Source organism: Leptinotarsa decemlineata, unplaced genomic scaffold (assembly GCF_025532065.1).
Source record: "Leptinotarsa decemlineata unplaced genomic scaffold, Ldec_3_MD MMD2_tig00000008_RagTag_RagTag, whole genome shotgun sequence".
In the NCBI taxonomy this organism is placed as follows: Eukaryota; Metazoa; Arthropoda; class Insecta; order Coleoptera; family Chrysomelidae; genus Leptinotarsa; species Leptinotarsa decemlineata.
In genome coordinates, this window is record NW_027412537.1 from 8,884,821 (window position 1) to 8,899,227 (window position 14,407).

The following is a 14,407-nucleotide window of genomic DNA, read 5'->3' on the forward strand; positions in this document are numbered from 1 at the left end:
CAGTTTGTCAGAAACATATTGTGTAAAAATACACAATGATATATCCGGTTCGCAGACACTTTTCTTTTTGGAGAAAACCGATACCTGGGTTTTCGTTGCATTGAATTGAACCTGGTTATTTTCACAGCAATTCCAAATCACTTCTAGCTACTCATTAAAATATGCAACCTCCTGCTGCCAGTGAAGATGTGCATCCACAGCCGATGTCCTAGTGAAATGACGAGACAAAGATGTTGTCATCAGCAACAATATATTGGATTCTTGGTTTTTTACAATAAGTCAAACACGGTCAAACGCCTTAAAAATATCGAGCGTAACTCTCCATGTTTCTTGATTGCATTATTGCAAATATGGATGACACACGATAGAAGGTCGCCAGTTGATCTTTGTTTCCGAAAGCCATATTGATGGTCGCTGGTAGTATACGACTTTCTCCATGATTCTTGATATCACTGATAGAAAAGCAACTGGTCTATAGTAATTTGAAAGATTTTTCTTGTCCTTTTTGGGAATAGGCTGAACGCGAGCAATCTTTCAACAAGAGGGAAAAACCCCTTCCATGTAAGGCAGGTTGAAAAGTCTGCATAATACTGGTTCGAGTTAATTGGCACACTTTTTTCAAGTACGATGACGGGCACTTCATCAAAATCAGACGCCTTGTTGATATTGAGCTGTTTCAAGCTCAATATCAATAAAAACAAAAGAATATCAAATAAGAGTTATCAGTAATATTAATTCCAATAAAGATAAAACAAAAAAAAAGCAACATTGACCACTCACTAATGAACATTAGCTACTCAAAAATGAAGAAAGAGTTTGTTTCACTAATAATTATGCCAGTAAGAACAACACTTTTTGAAAATTCCATATGAGATATTGGAAAAAGTTTGAAAATCAAAAATTATCAAATGCTAAAACACTTTAGAGAGCATCAAACTGTCGAATCCTGATACATTCACTTGAGGTGAAATTAGACTACTGCAAAAAGCTTTAATCACAATATTAGCCAAATGATAATTCTGACAGTATAGAATTTATAAGTAATGAAACAGAAAGGTTCTCTCCATTGAAATAGTCATGTTAGCAAAAATATATCATGGCCATATGCCACAATATATGAAATTCAGTTCAATAAATGAATGATATGCGATAGATATGATTTGAACCGTTAGCGTAAAATGAATATATTGAAAAAACTAGCAACACCAGAACAAAAAACTATTTATCGATGTATGTACGCCCATGGTACGCCCATGGTATACTGCGAATAGTCGTATAAAATCTGTGCTCCTGAAAATAATACCAAAAACTGAGTTACTGTGGTGTTTTGAGGCTTGAAAAAGGTCATTAAGTATTGAGAGTGCTGATCTTATATATCATAATAACAAATCATGGTTATAACCAGGGATATCAAAGAAGAAATAGAAAAGTCGGTAAACCAAGCCGTAAGTACATGCATGCAGAACAGAGAATTCATAAAAACAATCGCCGATAGTGTGACGGAGGCTATTGTAAAAACTCTGGATAAACGTTTTACTGATTTAGAGAATTCAGTGGCGTCCCTCCAATCAGATTTAGATTCTTCTCAGCATAAAATTGGAAAAAAAATTCAATCATTGGAAAATAACATGAATGAGGAAATTCGTAAACGTGAAGAAGCTGAAATGAAACTTGAATACTTTGATCAACTAAGTCGACAAACAAGTCTGAGAATCTTTAATCTAAAAGAAACACCAAAAGAGAACACCAGGACCGCATTAATTGATCTCCTTAATTCAAAAATGGGAATGAAGCTGAAATCTGAGGATATAGAAATATGTCACAGAGTGGGTAAACAGACTAACAAACAATCCCGATGTATCTATTTGAAGTTAAGCAACATAACAGTGAAACAAAACATATATGCGAAGAAGAAGATGCTCAAAGGCACTGGGATAGTTATTAAAGAAGACCTGACCAAGAAAAAAGTGGAACTGGTGAATCAAATAGCTGAAAAAATTGGATTTAAGAATGTATGGTCCGAAAATGGGAAAATTTATGTATTTTATAATGAAAGAATTCAATTAATTACAAATACGAATAATTTCCATGAGCTACAAAATAAATAAGAAATGTGGTAGGGTCATAAAATAAATGTGAAATTTCTCATTTTGTACATCATATGATTATGTTTCAACTATTGCATATGTACATGTGAGTATATATGTGCATATGTGTGAAAATTAATGTATATACATGTATTTTTGCCTATAATTTTTATGTTTAAGCACATCATCAAATATTCATGCCTTAATCGCTGAATAATATCTGCAGGAGTTCTTCAGGTTTCGCATTCATTATGCTGGATTTTCTAAATGAGATAGATAGTCAACAGCAAATTGACACAAGAGAACTAAGTAGTTTACAAGAATATATTGATGAGATAAGAGGAAAAACAGAGAATGGTATAGGAATAGTACATTTTAACATTCGTAGTCTGAGGAAACACTTTGATGAACTGCTTATTTATCTGGAAAAGGGAAAAGATGTCTTAGATGTGATAGTTTTATCAGAAACGAGGCAAGTTGAAGTAAATGATTTCATAATACCAAATTATACGGTCTATTTTAATGATTCATGCATAAATCAATGTGACGGAACTGTAATCTATATAAAAAATCACATAATCCCTACCATTGTAATCAAAAAAATCAACGATAGTAAATTCCTTCGTGCTACTTTCAAATTGAAGCATAATAATGAAATTGGTATAACCGCCTATTATAGACCCCCTTCAACAAGCACTCAAAGTTATATTGAAGACTTGGAAGAATATCTGCTATCAATTGGTAAGCAAAACTTAGAAATCTATCTGGGAGATATCAACATCAATTTACTGAGATTAGATCTGTGTGAAACAAATAAATACCTTGATTTACTTAACCTGAATGGATTTGTTTCATACATTAATAAGCCAACACGTGTTACACAGGATTCTAAATCAATTATTGATCATATATTTATCAAAAAAAATAACCGCATATTGAATACAACACAAATAGACCCAATAATTTTTCATACTGATATCACTGATCATTTCAGTACCTCCATCTTCATAAAATTTTCAGGAAAAAATCCGAATTCTTCAACATCTAGAAAAGAAATAATAGTAAAACAAATAAATCTTGAAAAACTCGAGAAATTGACTAGCAACGAGCAATGGATAAATGTGGTAAGAAATCAAGATCCTCAAACATCTTACGATCACTTCATTCAAAAACTCAATGAATTTATTACGAAATCGACTAAACTGAAAACTGTAAAAAATAAATTTCGGAAAATAAAACCTTGGATTTCCTTAGGTCTAATTACTTCAGTACATAAAAGGGACTTATTAAAAAAACAACTACTGAACAACTATTCTATTGAACTTGAACAGAAATATAAACGATACCGGAATAATCTCAACGCACTAATAAAAAAAAGTAAAAATGATTTTTATCAAGGAAAGTTAAGTGAGGCAGCCGGGAACTGTAGGAAAACTTGGGCTTTAATCAATGATATCTCAGGTGCTAAAAAAAATTTAAACGTGTCTCAAACTGACGTTCTCAATGAAAACGGACTCTCAATAAATGATGATAACGAAAAAGCAAATGTGTTTAATGAGTTCTTCTCTAGTTTAGGGTCGAAAATGGCAAGTAATATTGAAAAAATTAACTTACCCCCGCATTTTCTTAATGACAAGTCTATACAATCATCATTATTCCTAGAACCCATAACAGCCCCGGAACTAATAACTTTCATCTCAAAATTGAAAAATAATTGCTCCCCAGGACCGGATGGAATTGATACCAAAGTTATAAAAGCTATCCACAAACATATCCTTACTCCACTGAAACACATTATAAATCTCTGCTTCCTCAATGGAAAAATGCCTGAACAATGGAAAGAATTCGTAGTCACCCCAGTATTTAAAGCTGGGAAACGTAATATATTGACTAATTATCGGCCCATCTCTGTTATTAATAATTTTGCAAAACTATTCGAACATTCACTTAAGACAAGGCTAATCAAATTTTTGGATAAACACCACATAATAACCAGCTGTCAATATGGATTTCTGCAGAATTACAACACGGAGGATGCCATTTTGAATTTTGTTGGTAAGGTGGTGGGGTCCTTGGGCAAATCGAATAAATGCCTAGCGGTCTTCCTTGATTTGGCCAAGGCTTTCGACACTGTCTCCCACAACAAATTACTAGAAAAAATGTGTAATTACGGTATTCGAGGATTATCACTAAGTCTATTTGAAAACTATCTGAACAATCGAGCACAGAGGATAAAGATAGGTGATAAGTTGAGCAATAAATCAATAATTGAGACAGGAGTGCCACAAGGAACAGTACTGGGTCCCATACTTTTTCTAATATATATAAATAGTATTGCAAACATTAATAACTTTGAAGGTCGAATGATCTGCTATGCTGACGATACAGCAATTATATTCACTGGGAGAAGCTGGGATGAAGTTTACAAAAAAACTGAAAGGGATCTGAAAAATATAAAAATCTGGTTGGATCACAACTTATTAAGCTTAAACGTTGCGAAAACGAAATATATCACCTTCTCACCTACGATAAGCGATCAACCTAATATAAAAATCAAATTACACTCTCCCAAATGCGAGGATTTTTATGGTTGTAACTGCCCTGACTTGCAAAAAGTTTCAGTCTTGAAATACCTTGGTGTCATGATTGACCAGCATATCAGGTGGTCTGACCATATTACCTATGTGATAAAACGACTAAGAGCTCTGATTCACAAATTTTATCTGCTACGAGATATTCTAACACGAAAAAATCTTATTATGTTATACAACTCGCTAGTTGAATCTACCCTAAGATACTGCATAACAATTTGGGGAGGTGCTTTCACAAGCACACTACAAAACTTACAAACAACTCAGAACACTTTACTAAAAATTATACTTCACAAAAAAAAACTCTTCTCTACTAAATTACTTTATCAGGATACTAATTTATTCCAAATAAGACAAACCTACATCTACCAGTGTCTCCTGCGAATGCATCAAAATCATGAACACTTTCCGAGAAAGCCCCTCAATACTAGAGCAGCATCTAATCTTAACGTCGAAGTCAATCATTTCAAAAAGGCTGTCACACAAAGATCATTCCTTTATTATGGACCGAAACTATTTAACATTATTCCAGCTGACATTAAAAAAATCCGCAATAAAAATAAATTTAAATATGAAATAAAGAAGCTTATTTTCAACAGTGCTACACAATTCAATATTTTCTGAGAAATCATCTGAATCCCTCTTCCAATCATCTAATCATAATCTTATATTGTTCCTCATTAATTAATTAATTAATTAGTTAATTAGTATTTTTCGTAATATTCCACTTACTGGTCTCTGTTCCAGGTTGTCTGCCTCTTGTAACTACCTACCTCTACATATCGCTTTTCTTTCCTTTTGTTATATAATTCTATTGTCTGAAATGGACAAAGACACAACAGGCACCTGTGCCTAGGTCGTCCTTTTCAGACACAATCTCTACCTTAAGTACCTTAAGTTAAGTTTGAAATGTTAAGTTTGAAAATGTAATTAAGCAACAATAAGCAACAATAAACCTGAAATGTTTCGCTAACCCAGTTAGCATGGAGGTCATCAAAAGAGGTTCGATCATGAATACTAATATGAGTACTGCTCAGCAATTGTTGAATGATGTCGACGGCGACTTGACAACGGCGACTAGGATGTTGATGACGGTTCGTTTCTGTTTTGGATGATGGTTGGATTGTTTTGGATAATGGTTGGATCCATTATGTAGGTATCGATCTGTGTGTTTTCTTCCTGTATACCTTATGGCCTAGTTGATTACCTTCGTTAATGACTGAAACATTAAAGAATGGGATTTGTAGATTTTTTTCTAATTCCGTGGTGATCTAGATTTTTGGATGAAAGCTATTCAGATGATTTAGGAAGGTCTGAAGTTCTTCTTTTCAATGGCTCCAAACAAAGAACGTTTGCCGTAAAAACGAATCTATCCTAACACGATTTATCTTTCGTCAAGTTTCACTCGAAATCGAAATCAAACGCATCTTCGAAGAAAACGAATCAATGCGAGATTGTCCCAAATAACAAATCCATTCGTGTTCATCGCAAAATCCCCAAAATATTATGCTAATTTTGCTGTCGAACACAATTTTCTCTCGAAATTGAATTTATTCCTTCCTGCAAAGAGTTAATTGGAGCTTAAAAATTGTATTCGGAGGAGGAAACTCATTTCCCTTTTCTTGTATGTCAATGTTTCCATAAGAGTGTTTTCGAAAGCGATGTTCAAATGAGATTTACGTTGACAGAAAAGACAGATTTAGGTTTGTAATCAATTTCAGCTCAAGGATCAAGACCTCAAGCGTGGAAATTTCACGTCATAGGGCGGTTCAATTCTCAAAAAAACTGAACAAGATGGAAGAGATTTGCTTGTCTTCTTACAGGATATTCAATAAAATTCATGAGATAGGTAGGGAAAGAAAATGAGGGAAAAGAGGGATTCACGAGCATTAAATTGAATGAAATTAGGAAAGGTTTTTTATAATCGCGAAAGCGAAGTGAAAAAAATTAATGATATCAATGAATTGTTTGCCTTATTAATGTTTGCCTTATTCATGGGATCGAAAGTACAGCCGAAAATCCGATTTTAGAAGAAGAGGGTGAGATATAAAAAAACTAGATCATGGCATCATGATTTTCGAAAGAGTTGTAAAAATGAAGAACTGAAAATATTAGGTTGTTTCCCGTGGGTTGGGCTACCTATCGGGCGCGTCCCCAGGTGGCGGATAGGGGAACGGCCAGGGGGCTGGAGGCCCTGTCCGGGAAGCTAATGTGTCCTTACGGACGGGGTCGCCGGACTCCTGGTCAGTGGCAGAAATAAGTAGGGTGAGGCGAACTAAAACTCCCCAAAAGCCTCTGCAACACATGCCACCAAGCCTCTGCAACACATGCCACCGCGGACCAACCTACCCAAGCTAAGGTGTATGGAATCGTACCGACAGATGAATGGCCGCAGGGTGATATGTGGTCACGAACGATCCCCTTGGGGACCAACTCTTCCCTTGCGACTCGTGGAAACACACATGAAACACAAAAAAAGAAACAATAAAAACAAAAACCAATCCCAAGGCTGGACAGAAGTGCTCACCTCAATCTAAGGCGGTGGCTGGGGATGAACAGAAATGTCCACCACAATCTACCGCTTGGAATGAGGCTGGACACAGCAGATCACGTTCGTGATGTAATACAAAGGCCAAGGCGTAAGCGCAATTGCGGCGCCGAGGCCAAAAGGAGAAAGAGAGCGAAGGATGCAGGAGTGGCAGCAACTATAAGTGCACCCTCCTCCTCCCCCACTCCACCTCCAACATCAAGGGCACTTCCTGCGGTGGGCGCCAAGAGCTCCGCCTTGAATAAAGGCAAGGAACCGGCTGCCTCTGCAGGAAACCTCCCTAACTTGTGCACCTACACGGAGGGAACCCCAAGAATGTTGAAGAAGCCGCGCAACAACAGTAATGTCGCTGCACCTTCCAAAACCTTCGCGGGAGCCACCGTGAGACATCTCAAGGTTGCCAAAGAGAGTGTGTGTTCAGCGAGTCTTGGTCTACACCTGCTAATATAAAGGAGATGTCTCCTCATCTTCCTCCTCCAGTCCACCTTCCTCGAAAGGACAGGATGGACGATGACCTAAGAAGACAACTCCTCGGGAAGATATACAATGGGTCACATATGATGCTGTGGGTCTACACTCACCCTCCCCACTCTACAGATACATATATTAGGTTGTTTCGAAAGTTTTGTCCGTTTCAATGTAATGTATTTTTGTAGCTCTACAACTCGTGGTGCACACTTATCGATAGAAACTTTTGCATCACCGTAATCGTGCCCCAGCCACCGTATTCACCAGATTTACCCCTTACGACTTTTTCCTGTTCCCAAGATTGAAGAGACCTATGAAACGATGACGTTTTGCGACGATTCAAGAGATAAAAACCGAAATGATGAGGAAACTCAAGAATTTACAAAAAAGTGCATAGGTATCTGAACTATTTCAAGAATTGGAAAAACGCTGGCACAGGTGTATTATATCTGAATGAGACTTCATTGAAGGGAAATAGAAATTGATAAATAGAAATAATATATTTTCAGAAAAAATAAAGTTGACTTGAGACTTGAGATTCTTGTTCTAACTTTTTTGTTAGTCAAACGTAGAGAACTTTCTTCGAAGAAAAACATCGTTTAGTACTTTTCTAATAAGAAGACCACAAACGTCATTTTGAAAAACGATATAAATTCAATCATGACTTCATTGTATTACATTCGAAAAAGGAAGGTATAAAACTCAATCTTTTAGAATGCATAGAAAGAATGAATTGAAAAATTTGAGGAAATTCTCCTCAGTTGCGTTTATTTCCCTATGGTGCAATTTTTAATTAGAAAGATTTAAGAATATTTGATAAAAAATCCCAGATAGCACAGGCTGTGCCTAAAAATTACATCCCCGTTTTTTACTAAACTTTTTCTTATAATTGTTAATTGAACAATACGTGTTTTGAATTTCTTCAGATCCTCATATGGTCCATACTGACATACCTCATATGATCCATACTGACATATTAGAGAAAGCTCGATCATGGTTCACACCAAATGACTTGATTCTCAATGATCAAAAAACAGAAACTCTAACTTTTGAAACAATTTGCTCAAATCAAGATAACAAAAACTCTACCAAATTTTTGGGAGTACAAATAGATTCCAACCTGAAATGGATAGACCATATAAATAGCATGTGTAGCAAACTTAGCAAAACAGTTTTTGCTATCAGCAGAATTAAAAAAAATAGTAAATCAAAGTGCGGCCCTTGCAACATATCATTCACTTTTTCATTCAGTCCTTAGGTATGGTATAATCAATTGGAATAATGCATCAAAGGTACATCTTAATAGAATATTTGTCATTCAAAAATCTGCAGTAAGAAGCATAATCTCTGTCAATTATGATGAAAAGTGTCGACCAATATTTGCAAAACTTAAAATAATGACCCTATATTCAGTTATTGTCTATGAGAATCTGCTTCTTGTTCAACAAAACTTGATGAATAAAGTTGCTCACAAGGATATACACCAATATGATACAAGAAATAAATCAAACCTTGTTCCTACAGTTGAAAAGAACAGATAATATAGGAATTAAGCTAGACAATGCCTTATCTGTCGAATTTCGTAACTTGCCATTCAGAAGATTCAAAAACTTATTGAAGAAAATATTAACCAAACATCCTTTATATGAAATTGATCAATTTTTCGAAGTTATTCAAGAGGAGACACTTTTCAGGTCACCTCCCGAACTTTTACTCAACTTTGAATATATATATATATATATATATATATATATATATATATATATATATATATATATATATAATATGTTAGATATGTGATTTATAATTTGTAACGCTCATGGCTTTACATTTTACTCAATTTTGAAACGATTGGAGTTTTATCTTGTTAACTCGTATTTTTTTTAACTAATTTATCTACAATCATATTTTAGAAACTATATTGACGAATCTCATCCTCTCAAACCTATTTTAAAAATTGTATTGACGTGTCTAAAAACTGTGTGTTTCTTGAGACTAATAAAATTATTATTATTATAAATCGGACTTCCATTGTCTGATATTATATAAAATGATTTGAAATCCCTGAAAGACCTAATAAAAAAAAAAGAAAAATTAAAAAAGAAAGCTGAAAATAACAATTATATTAAGCAATAAAAACCTGAAATGAAATAACAGTGAAATAAAATACAAGTTAGGAATAGAAAAAGTTAACAAAAAACAAAAATAAAAAATTGAGAGATTCCACGCCAAGTTACTTCACAACGTTTCGATTGTTACTATCTACAGTCATCTTCGGGTGATGACTGGACTAATTCCTCCGAGAGGTGACTATTTATGGGTCATTCGAGTACTTTTACTTCGCTTTCCTTTTTCCGCTTCACCGGTTTAGTGGGAGATGACCGTTTGGCGGGAGTAGGCCATTTTTCGCTTGATTATGGGTTTCCATATGTTGCGTATCTCTACGCTAGCTTGGCTGAATACATTGTTGGATAGCATGTATGCGGCTTCTTTGAATTTCCTCCTGAACCAATGTTCCTCCCTGTGTATGATCTCAGCTTGGGACCACTCGATGTTATGTTGATGGGTCCAAACATGCTCTGCTATTCCTGATTTGCTTGTTTCCCCTCGCTGTGTGTGTTTCTTGTTCTCGGCAATGCGAACATTCAAAGGTCTCTTAGTTTCACCGATATAGAATGTAAATGGGTATCCGGTAAATGGCCTGGTTTTTGTGAGGCTGCTACAGATAGTGTTTCCGGATCTGAAGCAGGTTCTGATATTGTACTTGGACCCAATTCTTCTTATCCTTTCCGATAATCCTCTGATGTAGGAAAGTCCAAGCACTGGTTGTGGTGGCTTCTCTTCCTTGCGTGGCCCCTGCTGTCTTTTAGCCAAAGTCTGTTCCACCATCGCTTTGGAGTAGCCATTCCTTTGAAGATCATTTTTGATGATGTATAGTTCCTGCTCGAGACCTTCGTTTGTATTACAGAGCCCGAAAGCACGGTCTGATAGAGTCTTGATAATTCCTCTTTTAGTCGATTGATGGTGGTTGGATTCATGTTTCAGATACTGACCCTTGTGAGTGGATTTTCCTGCAGATAAAGAAAACGCTACTGTGGTGATGGATACTATTCTCTACTAACAGAAGATCGAAGAGATTCTTCAGAAGGGACAATACACGAATATCGTACGGGACTCTACTGCATCAATTGAAAGGAAGTCATACCAGATTTTGAAAAAACACCAAGTCTACTTTTCGGAAAAGGAGAGATCATCGCTCACACCACACCACAGTAAGCTCTCTCACTTTTATGGACTACCTAAAATCCACAAGAAGGACGTTTCGCTCAAACCGACCATCAGCTCCAGAGATTCGGTACTCAAAACTTGTCTAGATTTTTACTTCCCATCAAACAACCTTTACAAGGAAAAACATCGTCTTTTGTGAAGAATTCAAGACTTTTTGTTGAACTACTAGGGGCAACTGAAGTCACACAGCAAGATCAACTAATCACTTTCGACGTGGAAAGCCTTTACACCAAAGTTTCGGTCGAAAAAGCACTCCAAATCATAAAGATAAAGCTATACGAAGACGAGGACCTGAAAGATAGAACGAATTTACCTATAGAAGTAATTATGGAATTACTAGAATGCTGTGTACGAAACTGCTACTTCCAACTGAAGGACGAATTCTTTACACAAGATGAGGGACTCTCACCAGTCATAGCCAACATATATATATATATATATATATATATATATATATATATATATATATATATATATATATATATATATATATATATATATATATATTTGGATATATATATATATATTTGGAGTGGTTCGAAACTCTGGCCGTTAAAGAAGCACACAAGACACCACGTGTCTGATTGAGATACGTTGACGACACCTGCATAATATGGAACCATGGGAATACTGAACCAGACGCCTTCCTGAAACACCTCAACAGCGACTTTTTCTTGTTCTCAGACCTCAGGAGAATGCTCGCTGAACACCGATGGAGAAGTAAAATCAAATTTTATCAAAAAAAAAAAATTTTCAATGTTAACTTACGAACTTTACAGGCCAACTGATATATGAGCATAGTTTGGATGTGCGGTTGATGTGCAGAAAAATATTTGAGCATTTGTCAGAAGTTTACTCAGATTTTTTGTGTTATATTAATAATAATAATAATAATGATAATGAAACATTTATTGTCCAACAGTAACAACCATATACAGAGCAATTTAAGATGACAATATATATTAAGTATACTCCTAGCACTAATACATAGAGATCTCAGCGTTATCATACGATATACGCTCTAGACTTATTTTTTAATTCGATTAAAGAACAGGAAAAAATATCACAATATTCACAAATTTTGTTATAGTTCGTGCACATTACATAGATTGGTGCCTTAAGTATAAGGTTAGTTTGCGCCCGTTTACACATAAAAGTGCAGCTTTTTCGAGATGTTTACCGGGGTACAAATATGTTGATGTAAGATAATAATTCACAGGAATCAATTTTATTGTTCAAAAGATTATACAGAAATATTTGTAACCATTGTATTGAACAAACTGTTTACGGTTGACTAAATATGATTCCAAAAGTGCTATATACATTTTGGGAAAACCTACGTTCGAGATCTTGTGTAATAAAAGTGTGTGTAGAAAGATTTCGACAGAATAAATCACACACTTCTGTCTGAGTAGTACTGAAATTATGATAATTTTGGGCAAAGTCCGAAAAAGCGATAATTAAGTCATACCCGTGTTACTGTTTTGTGAAAATCACACTATAAAGTATATTAAATAAGATTATAAAAAAATTATCATAAACGCCGCGTCGTCACTATAGTGAAACAATATTTTATTATCTTATCAGTTCGGACTTCCATTGTCTAATATAATATAAATTGATTTGAAATCCCTGAAAAAAATAAAAAGATTCACTGTAAACAACAATTTTATTAAAACAAACAACTGAAATTACAATGAAATAACATACAAGCTACAACCAGAAAATAAAAAATTGAAATATCAATAAAAGCTGAAAATTAAAAAATATTATTAACAAAAATGAAAAATAAAAATTAAAATTAAAAGATTCCAAACCAAGTTACGTCACGACGTTTTGATTGTTAGTATCCACAATCGTATTCGGGTGATAACTCGGTTAATCTTTTTATTTTTTTCAGGGATTTCGAATGAATTTATATTATATTAGACAATGGAAGTCCGAACTGATGAAATACACCACGAAACATTGTCAACCACCTTCAAACAATATTTTATTAGCTAAAAAATTTTTGGAGGCCTCTTCTTATACAACATTTTTCGATAGGTACTCCACAATCTCGAAAATATACTAAAGGTGCCTTACCCTCGCCCCTCGAAACTTTTCACAAAGCCACGCCAAGGGCATTTCCAGCACGCAATATCAATTTTATCAGCGAATTTCTGACGACGTAAATTTAATCATGATTAGGCTATTCCGCAAACAAAACGATATATTAGTTGTCGCTCCTAGCCTTTGTAGCTATGGAAAACAAGCAGAACATTATTTTGTCGGAACTATCATATATGTTGTTAATAGTCCGGTCAATGATCATAATTTCACCGAACAGCACCGATCTTCGTGAATATTTCAAGTTTTGATTGTGTTTGCCCTATATTGATAAATGTTTCATTAGAAGTGAGTTCGAGAATAAATATTTTGACTTATTGCTAGCATTTTTGTTTCAAATGTTTGTTTGAAAGTCAATACTTTTCGACTTATTCGTGAGTGAAAGTGTGAATTTTTCAACCAATAAACACAAGTTTAACACGGCTTTTCGTGAACATCATTTGAAGAAAAAAGTTAGTTCATAATAAACACACAGATTGGAGAATTTATGGAACCTGTAGACTTAGAAACAAAGTAATAGGTTATTGAAGGTATGTTCTTATTCTTCTAATGGCAGAGTTAACATATTCAGTGTGGAGTAACTGAAAAACAATGAATTTTTCTGAGGAAATTCACAAAAGCTTTTTAAATTGCTTAAAATATTCTCCATTTTCATTTTCCAAAAAAGTTCCTAGCATCAATTTTAAACGAGTTATGACGAAAATAATTTTGGTCCTATGTTTTTCGCAATCGCCACCTCTGTTGAAAATAATCATTACTAGTTTAAAATTCATGTTATTTGTGTGCTTATAATATTCTCTTGCGGGCACGCATAGTATAGCTCATTATGTATAATGGTTCAACTAATATTTTTAAAAGAAAGCAATCTTTTGCAGAACATCCTATTTTTCTTCAAGCTCAATTTTTTCACGATTTTGAACGGGTCAAACTTTTCGAGTATATAGCAATGAGTACATAGTTGAAGTGAACTTCAAAGTAATAATTAATTTTAATTCGAATGGTAATTGCCTTTCACATTTTCTCATCGCCGAAAAACATACGCACCAACATTTTTATTGCATTTTGATGCAAAGCAAAAAAGGTTTTCCAAACACTTCAAAAAAGGTTTCATAAGTTCTATCAATCTGACTACAGACCCCATAAACCCACTATTTATTTTTTCATCAACTACATTACTTCGGGTGGTTTTTTTTTCAGTGAAATACTTGCCTTTTGATTTGCTCCAAAAAATTCACCTAAACACGTAGGCTTATTGGTTGAAAAATTGAGACATTCAACCCCGAATAAGTTGAAAAGTGTTGACTTCAGAAAAAACT

General features: G+C 34.6%; 1 protein-coding gene across 2 annotated transcripts in view; it reads right to left on the reverse strand.

Annotated features, from left to right (window-relative positions):
- The window catches only part of LOC111504846 (adenylyl cyclase 78C), a 215,956-nt gene that overhangs the window by 200,318 nt on the left and 1,231 nt on the right, over window positions 1-14,407 (reverse strand). The window lies entirely within an intron of this gene.